The sequence below is a fragment of the Pungitius pungitius genome, chromosome 13 (genome assembly GCF_949316345.1).
Source record: "Pungitius pungitius chromosome 13, fPunPun2.1, whole genome shotgun sequence".
Lineage (NCBI taxonomy): Eukaryota > Metazoa > Chordata > Actinopteri > Perciformes > Gasterosteidae > Pungitius > Pungitius pungitius.
In genome coordinates, this window is record NC_084912.1 from 2,964,912 (window position 1) to 2,974,304 (window position 9,393).

At 40.3% G+C, this 9,393-nt stretch overlaps 47 non-coding genes across 47 annotated transcripts; all 47 read left to right on the forward strand.

Moving 5' to 3' along the window:
* The first annotated feature begins 37 nt into the window (after positions 1-37).
* Positions 38-111, forward strand: trnat-ugu (transfer RNA threonine (anticodon UGU)). The gene has a single exon. It is a non-coding gene; the product is annotated as a tRNA-Thr (tRNA).
* Positions 112-242: 131 nt separating this feature from the next.
* Positions 243-316, forward strand: trnat-cgu (transfer RNA threonine (anticodon CGU)). Its single transcript has one exon. It is a non-coding gene; the product is annotated as a tRNA-Thr (tRNA).
* Positions 317-535: 219 nt separating this feature from the next.
* On the forward strand, positions 536-609 carry trnat-ugu (transfer RNA threonine (anticodon UGU)). The gene has a single exon. It is a non-coding gene; the product is annotated as a tRNA-Thr (tRNA).
* A 93-nt stretch (positions 610-702) lies between these two features.
* On the forward strand, positions 703-776 carry trnat-agu (transfer RNA threonine (anticodon AGU)). Its single transcript has one exon. It is a non-coding gene; the product is annotated as a tRNA-Thr (tRNA).
* A 92-nt stretch (positions 777-868) lies between these two features.
* Positions 869-942, forward strand: trnat-agu (transfer RNA threonine (anticodon AGU)). The gene has a single exon. It is a non-coding gene; the product is annotated as a tRNA-Thr (tRNA).
* A 92-nt stretch (positions 943-1,034) lies between these two features.
* trnat-ugu (transfer RNA threonine (anticodon UGU)) lies at positions 1,035-1,108 on the forward strand. Its single transcript has one exon. It is a non-coding gene; the product is annotated as a tRNA-Thr (tRNA).
* A 131-nt stretch (positions 1,109-1,239) lies between these two features.
* trnat-cgu (transfer RNA threonine (anticodon CGU)) lies at positions 1,240-1,313 on the forward strand. The gene has a single exon. It is a non-coding gene; the product is annotated as a tRNA-Thr (tRNA).
* A 219-nt stretch (positions 1,314-1,532) lies between these two features.
* Positions 1,533-1,606, forward strand: trnat-ugu (transfer RNA threonine (anticodon UGU)). Its single transcript has one exon. It is a non-coding gene; the product is annotated as a tRNA-Thr (tRNA).
* Positions 1,607-1,698: 92 nt separating this feature from the next.
* On the forward strand, positions 1,699-1,772 carry trnat-agu (transfer RNA threonine (anticodon AGU)). The gene has a single exon. It is a non-coding gene; the product is annotated as a tRNA-Thr (tRNA).
* A 131-nt stretch (positions 1,773-1,903) lies between these two features.
* On the forward strand, positions 1,904-1,977 carry trnat-cgu (transfer RNA threonine (anticodon CGU)). The gene has a single exon. It is a non-coding gene; the product is annotated as a tRNA-Thr (tRNA).
* A 219-nt stretch (positions 1,978-2,196) lies between these two features.
* trnat-ugu (transfer RNA threonine (anticodon UGU)) lies at positions 2,197-2,270 on the forward strand. Its single transcript has one exon. It is a non-coding gene; the product is annotated as a tRNA-Thr (tRNA).
* Positions 2,271-2,363: 93 nt separating this feature from the next.
* trnat-agu (transfer RNA threonine (anticodon AGU)) lies at positions 2,364-2,437 on the forward strand. Its single transcript has one exon. It is a non-coding gene; the product is annotated as a tRNA-Thr (tRNA).
* Positions 2,438-2,529: 92 nt separating this feature from the next.
* Positions 2,530-2,603, forward strand: trnat-agu (transfer RNA threonine (anticodon AGU)). The gene has a single exon. It is a non-coding gene; the product is annotated as a tRNA-Thr (tRNA).
* A 92-nt stretch (positions 2,604-2,695) lies between these two features.
* Positions 2,696-2,769, forward strand: trnat-ugu (transfer RNA threonine (anticodon UGU)). The gene has a single exon. It is a non-coding gene; the product is annotated as a tRNA-Thr (tRNA).
* A 131-nt stretch (positions 2,770-2,900) lies between these two features.
* trnat-cgu (transfer RNA threonine (anticodon CGU)) lies at positions 2,901-2,974 on the forward strand. Its single transcript has one exon. It is a non-coding gene; the product is annotated as a tRNA-Thr (tRNA).
* Positions 2,975-3,193: 219 nt separating this feature from the next.
* trnat-ugu (transfer RNA threonine (anticodon UGU)) lies at positions 3,194-3,267 on the forward strand. The gene has a single exon. It is a non-coding gene; the product is annotated as a tRNA-Thr (tRNA).
* Positions 3,268-3,359: 92 nt separating this feature from the next.
* trnat-agu (transfer RNA threonine (anticodon AGU)) lies at positions 3,360-3,433 on the forward strand. Its single transcript has one exon. It is a non-coding gene; the product is annotated as a tRNA-Thr (tRNA).
* A 131-nt stretch (positions 3,434-3,564) lies between these two features.
* On the forward strand, positions 3,565-3,638 carry trnat-cgu (transfer RNA threonine (anticodon CGU)). The gene has a single exon. It is a non-coding gene; the product is annotated as a tRNA-Thr (tRNA).
* A 219-nt stretch (positions 3,639-3,857) lies between these two features.
* On the forward strand, positions 3,858-3,931 carry trnat-ugu (transfer RNA threonine (anticodon UGU)). The gene has a single exon. It is a non-coding gene; the product is annotated as a tRNA-Thr (tRNA).
* A 93-nt stretch (positions 3,932-4,024) lies between these two features.
* Positions 4,025-4,098, forward strand: trnat-agu (transfer RNA threonine (anticodon AGU)). Its single transcript has one exon. It is a non-coding gene; the product is annotated as a tRNA-Thr (tRNA).
* A 92-nt stretch (positions 4,099-4,190) lies between these two features.
* On the forward strand, positions 4,191-4,264 carry trnat-agu (transfer RNA threonine (anticodon AGU)). Its single transcript has one exon. It is a non-coding gene; the product is annotated as a tRNA-Thr (tRNA).
* A 92-nt stretch (positions 4,265-4,356) lies between these two features.
* trnat-ugu (transfer RNA threonine (anticodon UGU)) lies at positions 4,357-4,430 on the forward strand. The gene has a single exon. It is a non-coding gene; the product is annotated as a tRNA-Thr (tRNA).
* A 131-nt stretch (positions 4,431-4,561) lies between these two features.
* On the forward strand, positions 4,562-4,635 carry trnat-cgu (transfer RNA threonine (anticodon CGU)). Its single transcript has one exon. It is a non-coding gene; the product is annotated as a tRNA-Thr (tRNA).
* A 219-nt stretch (positions 4,636-4,854) lies between these two features.
* On the forward strand, positions 4,855-4,928 carry trnat-ugu (transfer RNA threonine (anticodon UGU)). The gene has a single exon. It is a non-coding gene; the product is annotated as a tRNA-Thr (tRNA).
* A 92-nt stretch (positions 4,929-5,020) lies between these two features.
* trnat-cgu (transfer RNA threonine (anticodon CGU)) lies at positions 5,021-5,094 on the forward strand. The gene has a single exon. It is a non-coding gene; the product is annotated as a tRNA-Thr (tRNA).
* Positions 5,095-5,312: 218 nt separating this feature from the next.
* trnat-ugu (transfer RNA threonine (anticodon UGU)) lies at positions 5,313-5,386 on the forward strand. Its single transcript has one exon. It is a non-coding gene; the product is annotated as a tRNA-Thr (tRNA).
* Positions 5,387-5,478: 92 nt separating this feature from the next.
* On the forward strand, positions 5,479-5,552 carry trnat-cgu (transfer RNA threonine (anticodon CGU)). Its single transcript has one exon. It is a non-coding gene; the product is annotated as a tRNA-Thr (tRNA).
* Positions 5,553-5,645: 93 nt separating this feature from the next.
* On the forward strand, positions 5,646-5,719 carry trnat-agu (transfer RNA threonine (anticodon AGU)). Its single transcript has one exon. It is a non-coding gene; the product is annotated as a tRNA-Thr (tRNA).
* Positions 5,720-5,811: 92 nt separating this feature from the next.
* trnat-cgu (transfer RNA threonine (anticodon CGU)) lies at positions 5,812-5,885 on the forward strand. Its single transcript has one exon. It is a non-coding gene; the product is annotated as a tRNA-Thr (tRNA).
* A 219-nt stretch (positions 5,886-6,104) lies between these two features.
* trnat-agu (transfer RNA threonine (anticodon AGU)) lies at positions 6,105-6,178 on the forward strand. The gene has a single exon. It is a non-coding gene; the product is annotated as a tRNA-Thr (tRNA).
* Positions 6,179-6,270: 92 nt separating this feature from the next.
* trnat-agu (transfer RNA threonine (anticodon AGU)) lies at positions 6,271-6,344 on the forward strand. The gene has a single exon. It is a non-coding gene; the product is annotated as a tRNA-Thr (tRNA).
* Positions 6,345-6,436: 92 nt separating this feature from the next.
* trnat-ugu (transfer RNA threonine (anticodon UGU)) lies at positions 6,437-6,510 on the forward strand. The gene has a single exon. It is a non-coding gene; the product is annotated as a tRNA-Thr (tRNA).
* Positions 6,511-6,641: 131 nt separating this feature from the next.
* Positions 6,642-6,715, forward strand: trnat-agu (transfer RNA threonine (anticodon AGU)). Its single transcript has one exon. It is a non-coding gene; the product is annotated as a tRNA-Thr (tRNA).
* A 92-nt stretch (positions 6,716-6,807) lies between these two features.
* Positions 6,808-6,881, forward strand: trnat-agu (transfer RNA threonine (anticodon AGU)). Its single transcript has one exon. It is a non-coding gene; the product is annotated as a tRNA-Thr (tRNA).
* A 93-nt stretch (positions 6,882-6,974) lies between these two features.
* Positions 6,975-7,048, forward strand: trnat-agu (transfer RNA threonine (anticodon AGU)). The gene has a single exon. It is a non-coding gene; the product is annotated as a tRNA-Thr (tRNA).
* A 92-nt stretch (positions 7,049-7,140) lies between these two features.
* Positions 7,141-7,214, forward strand: trnat-agu (transfer RNA threonine (anticodon AGU)). The gene has a single exon. It is a non-coding gene; the product is annotated as a tRNA-Thr (tRNA).
* Positions 7,215-7,345: 131 nt separating this feature from the next.
* On the forward strand, positions 7,346-7,419 carry trnat-cgu (transfer RNA threonine (anticodon CGU)). Its single transcript has one exon. It is a non-coding gene; the product is annotated as a tRNA-Thr (tRNA).
* Positions 7,420-7,638: 219 nt separating this feature from the next.
* Positions 7,639-7,712, forward strand: trnat-ugu (transfer RNA threonine (anticodon UGU)). The gene has a single exon. It is a non-coding gene; the product is annotated as a tRNA-Thr (tRNA).
* Positions 7,713-7,805: 93 nt separating this feature from the next.
* trnat-ugu (transfer RNA threonine (anticodon UGU)) lies at positions 7,806-7,879 on the forward strand. The gene has a single exon. It is a non-coding gene; the product is annotated as a tRNA-Thr (tRNA).
* Positions 7,880-7,971: 92 nt separating this feature from the next.
* trnat-agu (transfer RNA threonine (anticodon AGU)) lies at positions 7,972-8,045 on the forward strand. The gene has a single exon. It is a non-coding gene; the product is annotated as a tRNA-Thr (tRNA).
* A 92-nt stretch (positions 8,046-8,137) lies between these two features.
* trnat-agu (transfer RNA threonine (anticodon AGU)) lies at positions 8,138-8,211 on the forward strand. The gene has a single exon. It is a non-coding gene; the product is annotated as a tRNA-Thr (tRNA).
* Positions 8,212-8,304: 93 nt separating this feature from the next.
* On the forward strand, positions 8,305-8,378 carry trnat-agu (transfer RNA threonine (anticodon AGU)). Its single transcript has one exon. It is a non-coding gene; the product is annotated as a tRNA-Thr (tRNA).
* Positions 8,379-8,470: 92 nt separating this feature from the next.
* Positions 8,471-8,544, forward strand: trnat-agu (transfer RNA threonine (anticodon AGU)). The gene has a single exon. It is a non-coding gene; the product is annotated as a tRNA-Thr (tRNA).
* Positions 8,545-8,675: 131 nt separating this feature from the next.
* trnat-cgu (transfer RNA threonine (anticodon CGU)) lies at positions 8,676-8,749 on the forward strand. Its single transcript has one exon. It is a non-coding gene; the product is annotated as a tRNA-Thr (tRNA).
* Positions 8,750-8,968: 219 nt separating this feature from the next.
* On the forward strand, positions 8,969-9,042 carry trnat-ugu (transfer RNA threonine (anticodon UGU)). Its single transcript has one exon. It is a non-coding gene; the product is annotated as a tRNA-Thr (tRNA).
* Positions 9,043-9,135: 93 nt separating this feature from the next.
* trnat-ugu (transfer RNA threonine (anticodon UGU)) lies at positions 9,136-9,209 on the forward strand. The gene has a single exon. It is a non-coding gene; the product is annotated as a tRNA-Thr (tRNA).
* Positions 9,210-9,301: 92 nt separating this feature from the next.
* Positions 9,302-9,375, forward strand: trnat-agu (transfer RNA threonine (anticodon AGU)). Its single transcript has one exon. It is a non-coding gene; the product is annotated as a tRNA-Thr (tRNA).
* Positions 9,376-9,393: the final 18 nt, after the last annotated feature.

Below are 9,393 nucleotides of genomic sequence, written 5' to 3' on the forward strand. Positions count from 1 at the left end.
TGAACAATATATATTGGTGGAAAAACAAGGAAATAGAGGCGCTGTGGCTTAGTTGGTCAAAGTGCCTGTCTTGTAAACAGGAGATCCTGGGTTCGAATCCCAGCAGTGCCTTAACCTCTGAACTTGTCCTTTTCATTTCAATGATTCCACCTTTAATACATATCAAATTATACTTTTGTGAATTCCAATTTTTTAAATGTAGCAATACTAAAGGTTTTCTTTAGATTATGATCCCTGACAAGGGCTCTGTGGCTTAGTTGGTCAAAGCGCCTGTTTCGTAAACAGGAGATCCTGGGTTCAAATCCCAGCGGGGCCTTCCTTCCTTATAGCAAACATTAGGATTCCAAAATGCCACATCTATGACTGAGAATGCCAGTTATTGGAAAAAGATTACTTGTCATAAGGTCTGTCTTGAAACAAAGGGATCTTGTTCAAATCCCAGCGGTACCTTGTAGCTGTAAGCATTTTCTTAATAATTCCAACTTTGCTGTATTGAATCAAACAATATATATTGCTGGAAATACAACCAAATAGAGGCTCCGTGGCTTAGTTGGTCAAAGTGCCTGTCTTGTAAACAGGAGATCCTGGGTTCAAATCCCAGCGGTGCCTAGACCACTTTGGTTTGTTAACTTTTTCTTAATAGTTCTATCTTTGTTGAGAAGAAATATACAATATATATTGGTGGAATAACAAGTCAATAGAGGCTCCGTGGCTTAGTTGGTCAAAGTGCCTGTCTAGTAAACAGGAGATCCTGGGTTCAAATCCCAGCGGTGCCTTGACCCCTGTGGTTGTCTACATTTTCTAAATATTTCCAACTTTCTCAACAATAATTCAACAATATATATCGGTGGAAAAACAAGTCAAGAGAGGCGCTGTGGCTTAGTTGGTCAAAGTGCCTGTCTAGTAAACAGGAGATCCTGGGTTCAAATCCCAGCGGTGCCTAGACCCCTGTGGTTGTCTGCTTTTTCTAAATTATTCCAACTTTGTTGAGTAGAAATGAACAATATATATTGGTGGAAAAACAAGGAAATAGCGGCGCTGTGGCTTAGTTGGTCAAAGTGCCTGTCTTGTAAACAGGAGATCCTGGGTTCGAATCCCAGCGGTGCCTTAACCCCTGAAGTTGTCCTTTTCATTTCAATGATTCCACCTTTAATACATATCACATTTTACTTTTGTGAATTCCAATTTTTTTAATGTAGCAATACTAAAGGTTTTCTTTAGATTATGATCCCTGACAAGGGCTCTGTGGCTTAGTTGGTCAAAGCGCCTGTTTCGTAAACAGGAGATCCTGTGTTCAAATCCCAGCGGGGCCTCCCTTCCTTATAGCAAACATTAGGATTCCAAAATGCCACATCTATGACTGAGATTGCCAGTTATTGGAAAAAGACTACTTGTCATAAGGTCTGTCTTGAAACAAAGGGATCTTGTTCAAATCCCAGCGGTACCTTGTAGCTGTAAGCATTTTCTCAATAATTCCAACTTTGCTGTATTGAATCAAACAATATATATTGCTGGAAATACAAGCAAATAGAGGCTCCGTGGCTTAGTTGGTCAAAGTGCCTGTCTTGTAAACAGGAGATCCTGGGTTCAAATCCCAGCGGTGCCTTGACCCCTGTGGTTGTCTACATTTTCTAAATATTTCCAACTTTCTCAACAATAATTCAACAATATATATCGGTGGAAAAACAAGTCAAGAGAGGCGCTGTGGCTTAGTTGGTCAAAGTGCCTGTCTAGTAAACAGGAGATCCTGGGTTCAAATCCCAGCGGTGCCTTAACCTCTGAACTTGTCCTTTTCATTTCAATGATTCCACCTTTAATACATATCAAATTATACTTTTGTGAATTCCAATTTTTTAAATGTAGCAATACTAAAGGTTTTCTTTAGATTATGATCCCTGACAAGGGCTCTGTGGCTTAGTTGGTCAAAGCGCCTGTTTCGTAAACAGGAGATCCTGGGTTCAAATCCCAGCGGGGCCTTCCTTCCTTATAGCAAACATTAGGATTCCAAAATGCCACATCTATGACTGAGAATGCCAGTTATTGGAAAAAGATTACTTGTCATAAGGTCTGTCTTGAAACAAAGGGATCTTGTTCAAATCCCAGCGGTACCTTGTAGCTGTAAGCATTTTCTTAATAATTCCAACTTTGCTGTATTGAATCAAACAATATATATTGCTGGAAATACAACCAAATAGAGGCTCCGTGGCTTAGTTGGTCAAAGTGCCTGTATTGTAAACAGGAGATCCTGGGTTCAAATCCCAGCGGTGCCTAGACCACTTTGGTTTGTTAACTTTTTCTTAATAGTTCTATCTTTGTTGAGAAGAAATATACAATATATATTGGTGGAATAACAAGTCAATAGAGGCTCCGTGGCTTAGTTGGTCAAAGTGCCTGTCTAGTAAACAGGAGATCCTGGGTTCAAATCCCAGCGGTGCCTTGACCCCTGTGGTTGTCTACATTTTCTAAATATTTCCAACTTTCTCAACAATAATTCAACAATATATATCGGTGGAAAAACAAGTCAAGAGAGGCGCTGTGGCTTAGTTGGTCAAAGTGCCTGTCTAGTAAACAGGAGATCCTGGGTTCAAATCCCAGCGGTGCCTAGACCCCTGTGGTTGTCTGCTTTTTCTAAATTATTCCAACTTTGTTGAGTAGAAATGAACAATATATATTGGTGGAAAAACAAGGAAATAGCGGCGCTGTGGCTTAGTTGGTCAAAGTGCCTGTCTTGTAAACAGGAGATCCTGGGTTCGAATCCCAGCGGTGCCTTAACCCCTGAAGTTGTCCTTTTCATTTCAATGATTCCACCTTTAATACATATCACATTTTACTTTTGTGAATTCCAATTTTTTCAATGTAGCAATACTAAAGGTTTTCTTTAGATTATGATCCCTGACAAGGGCTCTGTGGCTTAGTTGGTCAAAGCGCCTGTTTCGTAAACAGGAGATCCTGGGTTCAAATCCCAGCGGGGCCTCCCTTCCTTATAGCAAACATTAGGATTCCAAAATGCCACATCTATGACTGAGATTGCCAGTTATTGGAAAAAGACTACTTGTCATAAGGTCTGTCTTGAAACAAAGGGATCTTGTTCAAATCCCAGCGGTACCTTGTAGCTGTAAGCATTTTCTCAATAATTCCAACTTTGCTGTATTGAATCAAACAATATATATTGCTGGAAATACAAGCAAATAGAGGCTCCGTGGCTTAGTTGGTCAAAGTGCCTGTCTTGTAAACAGGAGATCCTGGGTTCAAATCCCAGCGGTGCCTTGACCCCTGTGGTTGTCTACATTTTCTAAATATTTCCAACTTTCTCAACAATAATTCAACAATATATATCGGTGGAAAAACAAGTCAAGAGAGGCGCTGTGGCTTAGTTGGTCAAAGTGCCTGTCTAGTAAACAGGAGATCCTGGGTTCAAATCCCAGCGGTGCCTTAACCTCTGAACTTGTCCTTTTCATTTCAATGATTCCACCTTTAATACATATCAAATTATACTTTTGTGAATTCCAATTTTTTAAATGTAGCAATACTAAAGGTTTTCTTTAGATTATGATCCCTGACAAGGGCTCTGTGGCTTAGTTGGTCAAAGCGCCTGTTTCGTAAACAGGAGATCCTGGGTTCAAATCCCAGCGGGGCCTTCCTTCCTTATAGCAAACATTAGGATTCCAAAATGCCACATCTATGACTGAGAATGCCAGTTATTGGAAAAAGATTACTTGTCATAAGGTCTGTCTTGAAACAAAGGGATCTTGTTCAAATCCCAGCGGTACCTTGTAGCTGTAAGCATTTTCTTAATAATTCCAACTTTGCTGTATTGAATCAAACAATATATATTGCTGGAAATACAACCAAATAGAGGCTCCGTGGCTTAGTTGGTCAAAGTGCCTGTCTTGTAAACAGGAGATCCTGGGTTCAAATCCCAGCGGTGCCTAGACCACTTTGGTTTGTTAACTTTTTCTTAATAGTTCTATCTTTGTTGAGAAGAAATATACAATATATATTGGTGGAATAACAAGTCAATAGAGGCTCCGTGGCTTAGTTGGTCAAAGTGCCTGTCTAGTAAACAGGAGATCCTGGGTTCAAATCCCAGCGGTGCCTTGACCCCTGTGGTTGTCTACATTTTCTAAATATTTCCAACTTTCTCAACAATAATTCAACAATATATATCGGTGGAAAAACAAGTCAAGAGAGGCGCTGTGGCTTAGTTGGTCAAAGTGCCTGTCTAGTAAACAGGAGATCCTGGGTTCAAATCCCAGCGGTGCCTAGACCCCTGTGGTTGTCTGCTTTTTCTAAATTATTCCAACTTTGTTGAGTAGAAATGAACAATATATATTGGTGGAAAAACAAGGAAATAGCGGCGCTGTGGCTTAGTTGGTCAAAGTGCCTGTCTTGTAAACAGGAGATCCTGGGTTCGAATCCCAGCGGTGCCTTAACCCCTGAAGTTGTCCTTTTCATTTCAATGATTCCACCTTTAATACATATCACATTTTACTTTTGTGAATTCCAATTTTTTCAATGTAGCAATACTAAAGGTTTTCTTTAGATTATGATCCCTGACAAGGGCTCTGTGGCTTAGTTGGTCAAAGCGCCTGTTTCGTAAACAGGAGATCCTGGGTTCAAATCCCAGCGGGGCCTCCCTTCCTTATAGCAAACATTAGGATTCCAAAATGCCACATCTATGACTGAGATTGCCAGTTATTGGAAAAAGACTACTTGTCATAAGGTCTGTCTTGAAACAAAGGGATCTTGTTCAATTCCCGGCGGTACCTTGTAGCTGTAAGCATTTTCTTAATAATTCCAACTTTGCTGTATTGAATCAAACAATATTTATTGCTGGAAATACAAGCAAATAGAGGCTCCGTGGCTTAGTTGGTCAAAGTGCCTGTCTTGTAAACAGGAGATCCTGGGTTCAAATCCCAGCGGTGCCTTGACCCCTGTGGTTGTCTACATTTTCTAAATATTTCCAACTTTCTCAACAATAATTCAACAATATATATCGGTGGAAAAACAAGTCAAGAGAGGCGCTGTGGCTTAGTTGGTCAAAGCGCCTGTTTCGTAAACAGGAGATCCTGGGTTCAAATCCCAGCGGGGCCTTTTTCCTTATAGCAAACATTAGGATTCCAAAATGCCACATCTATGACTGAGAATGCCAGTTATTGGAAAAAGACTACTTGTCATAAGGTCTGTCTTGAAACAAAGGGATCTTGTTCAAATCCCGGCGGTACCTTGTAGCTGTAAGCATTTTCTTAATAATTCCAACTTTGCTGTATTGAATCAAACAATATATATTGCTGGAAATACAAGCAAATAGAGGCTCCGTGGCTTAGTTGGTCAAAGTGCCTGTCTTGTAAACAGGAGATCCTGGGTTCAAATCCCAGCGGTGCCTAGACCCCTGTGGTTGTCTGCTTTTTCTTAATAGTTCTATCTTTGTTGAGTAGAAATATACAATATATATTGGTGGAATAACAAGTCAATAAAGGCTCTGTGGCTTAGTTGGTCAAAGCGCCTGTTTCGTAAACAGGAGATCCTGGGTTCAAATCCCAGCGGTGCCTAGACCACTTTGGTTTGTTAACTTTTTCTTAATAGTTCTATCTTTGTTGAGAAGAAATATACAATCTATATTGGTGGAATAACAAGTCAATAGAGGCTCCGTGGCTTAGTTGGTCAAAGTGCCTGTCTAGTAAACAGGAGATCCTGGGTTCAAATCCCAGCGGTGCCTTGACCCCTGTGGTTGTCTACATTTTCTAAATATTTCCAACTTTCTCAACAATAATTCAACAATATATATCGGTGGAAAAACAAGTCAAGAGAGGCGCTGTGGCTTAGTTGGTCAAAGCGCCTGTTTCGTAAACAGGAGATCCTGGGTTCAAATCCCAGCGGGGCCTTCCTTCCTTATAGCAAACATTAGGATTCCAAAATGCCACATCTATGACTGAGAATGCCAGATATTGGAAAAAGACTACTTGTCATAAGGTCTGTCTTGAAACAAAGGGATCTTGTTCAAATCCCGGCGGTACCTTGTAGCTGTAAGCATTTTCTTAATAATTCCAACTTTGCTGTATTGAATCAAACAATATATATTGGTGGAATAACAAGTCAATAGAGGCTCCGTGGCTTAGTTGGTCAAAGTGCCTGTCTAGTAAACAGGAGATCCTGGGTTCAAATCCCAGCGGTGCCTTGACCCCTGTGGTTGTCTACATTTTCTAAATATTTCCAACTTTCTCAACAATAATTCAACAATATATATCGGTGGAAAAACAAGTCAAGAGAGGCGCTGTGGCTTAGTTGGTCAAAGTGCCTGTCTAGTAAACAGGAGATCCTGGGTTCAAATCCCAGCGGTGCCTAGACCCCTGTGGTTGTCTGCTTTTTCTAAATTATTCCAACTTTGTTGAGTAGAAATGAACAATATATATTGGTAGAAAAACAAGGAAATAGAGGCGCTGTGGCTTAGTTGGTCAAAGTGCCTGTCTTGTAAACAGGAGATCCTCGGTTCGAATCCCAGCAGTGCCTTAACCTCTGAACTTGTCCTTTTCATTTCAATGATTCCACCTTTAATACATATCAAATTATACTTTTGTGAATTCCAATTTTTTAAATGTAGCAATACTAAAGGTTTTCTTTAGATTATGATCCCTGACAAGGGCTCCGTGGCTTAGTTGGTCAAAGTGCCTGTCTAGTAAACAGGAGATCCTGGGTTCAAATCCCAGCGGTGCCTAGACCCCTGTGGTTGTCTGCATTTTCTTAATAGTTCTATCTTTGTTGAGTAGAAATATACAATATATATTGTTGAAATAACAAGTCAATAGAGGCTCTGTGGCTTAGTTGGTCAAAGTGCCTGTCTAGTAAACAGGAGATCCTGGGTTCAAATCCCAGCGGTGCCTAGACCACTTTGGTTTGTTAACTTTTTCTTAATAGTTCTATCTTTGTTGAGAAGAAATATACAATATATATTGGTGGAATAACAAGTCAATAGAGGCTCCGTGGCTTAGTTGGTCAAAGTGCCTGTCTAGTAAACAGGAGATCCTGGGTTTGAATCCCAGCGGTCCCTAGACCCCTGTGGTTGTCTGCTTTTTCTTAATAGTTCTATCTTTGTTGAGTAGAAATATACAATATATATCGGTGGAAAAACAAGTCAAGAGAGGCGCTGTGGCTTAGTTGGTCAAAGTGCCTGTCTAGTAAACAGGAGATCCTGAGTTCAAATCCCAGCGGTGCCTTAACCTCTGAACTTGTCCTTTTCATTTCAATGATTCCACCTTTAATACATATCAAATTATACTTTTGTGAATTCCAATTTTTTAAATGTAGCAATACTAAAGGTTTTCTTTAGATTATGATCCCTGACAAGGGCTCTGTGGCTTAGTTGGTCAAAGCGCCTGTTTCGTAAACAGGAGATCCTGGGTTCAAATCCCAGCGGGGCCTTCCTTCCTTATAGCAAACATTAGGATTCCAAAATGCCACATCTATGACTGAGAATGCCAGTTATTGGAAAAAGATTACTTGTCATAAGGTCTGTCTTGAAACAAAGGGATCTTGTTCAAATCCCAGCGGTACCTTGTAGCTGTAAGCATTTTCTTAATAATTCCAACTTTGCTGTATTGAATCAAACAATATATATTGCTGGAAATACAACCAAATAGAGGCTCCGTGGCTTAGTTGGTCAAAGTGCCTGTCTTGTAAACAGGAGATCCTGGGTTCAAATCCCAGCGGTGCCTAGACCACTTTGGTTTGTTAACTTTTTCTTAATAGTTCTATCTTTGTTGAGAAGAAATATACAATATATATTGGTGGAATAACAAGTCAATAGAGGCTCCATGGCTTAGTTGGTCAAAGTGCCTGTCTTGTAAACAGGAGATCCTGGGTTCAAATCCCAGCGGTGCCTTGACCCCAGTGGTTGTCTACATTTTCTAAATATTTCCAACTTTCTCAACAATAATTCAACAATATATATTGGTGGAAAAACAAGTCAAGAGAGGCGCTGTGGCTTAGTTGGTCAAAGTGCCTGTCTAGTAAACAGGAGATCCTGGGTTCAAATCCCAGCGGTGCCTAGACCCCTGTGGTTGTCTGCATTTTCTTAATAGTTCTATCTTTGTTGAGTAGAAATATACAATATATATTGTTGAAATAACAAGTCAATAGAGGCTCTGTGGCTTAGTTGGTCAAAGTGCCTGTCTAGTAAACAGGAGATCCTGGGTTCAAATCCCAGCGGTGCCTAGACCACTTTGGTTTGTTAACTTTTTCTTAATAGTTCTATCTTTGTTGAGAAGAAATATACAATATATATTGGTGGAATAACAAGTCAATAGAGGCTCCGTGGCTTAGTTGGTCAAAGTGCCTGTCTAGTAAACAGGAGATCCTGGGTTTGAATCCCAGCGGTCCCTAGACCCCTGTGGTTGTCTGCTTTTTCTTAATAGTTCTATCTTTGTTGAGTAGAAATATACAATATATATCGGTGGAAAAACAAGTCAAGAGAGGCGCTGTGGCTTAGTTGGTCAAAGTGCCTGTCTAGTAAACAGGAGATCCTGAGTTCAAATCCCAGCGGTGCCTTAACCTCTGAACTTGTCCTTTTCATTTCAATGATTCCACCTTTAATACATATCAAATTATACTTTTGTGAATTCCAATTTTTTAAATGTAGCAATACTAAAGGTTTTCTTTAGATTATGATCCCTGACAAGGGCTCTGTGGCTTAGTTGGTCAAAGCGCCTGTTTCGTAAACAGGAGATCCTGGGTTCAAATCCCAGCGGGGCCTTCCTTCCTTATAGCAAACATTAGGATTCCAAAATGCCACATCTATGACTGAGAATGCCAGTTATTGGAAAAAGATTACTTGTCATAAGGTCTGTCTTGAAACAAAGGGATCTTGTTCAAATCCCAGCGGTACCTTGTAGCTGTAAGCATTTTCTTAATAATTCCAACTTTGCTGTATTGAATCAAACAATATATATTGCTGGAAATACAACCAAATAGAGGCTCCGTGGCTTAGTTGGTCAAAGTGCCTGTCTTGTAAACAGGAGATCCTGGGTTCAAATCCCAGCGGTGCCTAGACCACTTTGGTTTGTTAACTTTTTCTTAATAGTTCTATCTTTGTTGAGAAGAAATATACAATATATATTGGTGGAATAACAAGTCAATAGAGGCTCCATGGCTTAGTTGGTCAAAGTGCCTGTCTTGTAAACAGGAGATCCTGGGTTCAAATCCCAGCGGTGCCTTGACCCCAGTGGTTGTCTACATTTTCTAAATATTTCCAACTTTCTCAACAATAATTCAACAATATATATTGGTGGAAAAACAAGTCAAGAGAGGCGCTGTGGCTTAGTTGGTCAAAGTGCCTGTCTAGTAAACAGGAGATCCTGGGTTCAAATCCCAGCGGTGCCTAGACCCCTGTGGTTGTCT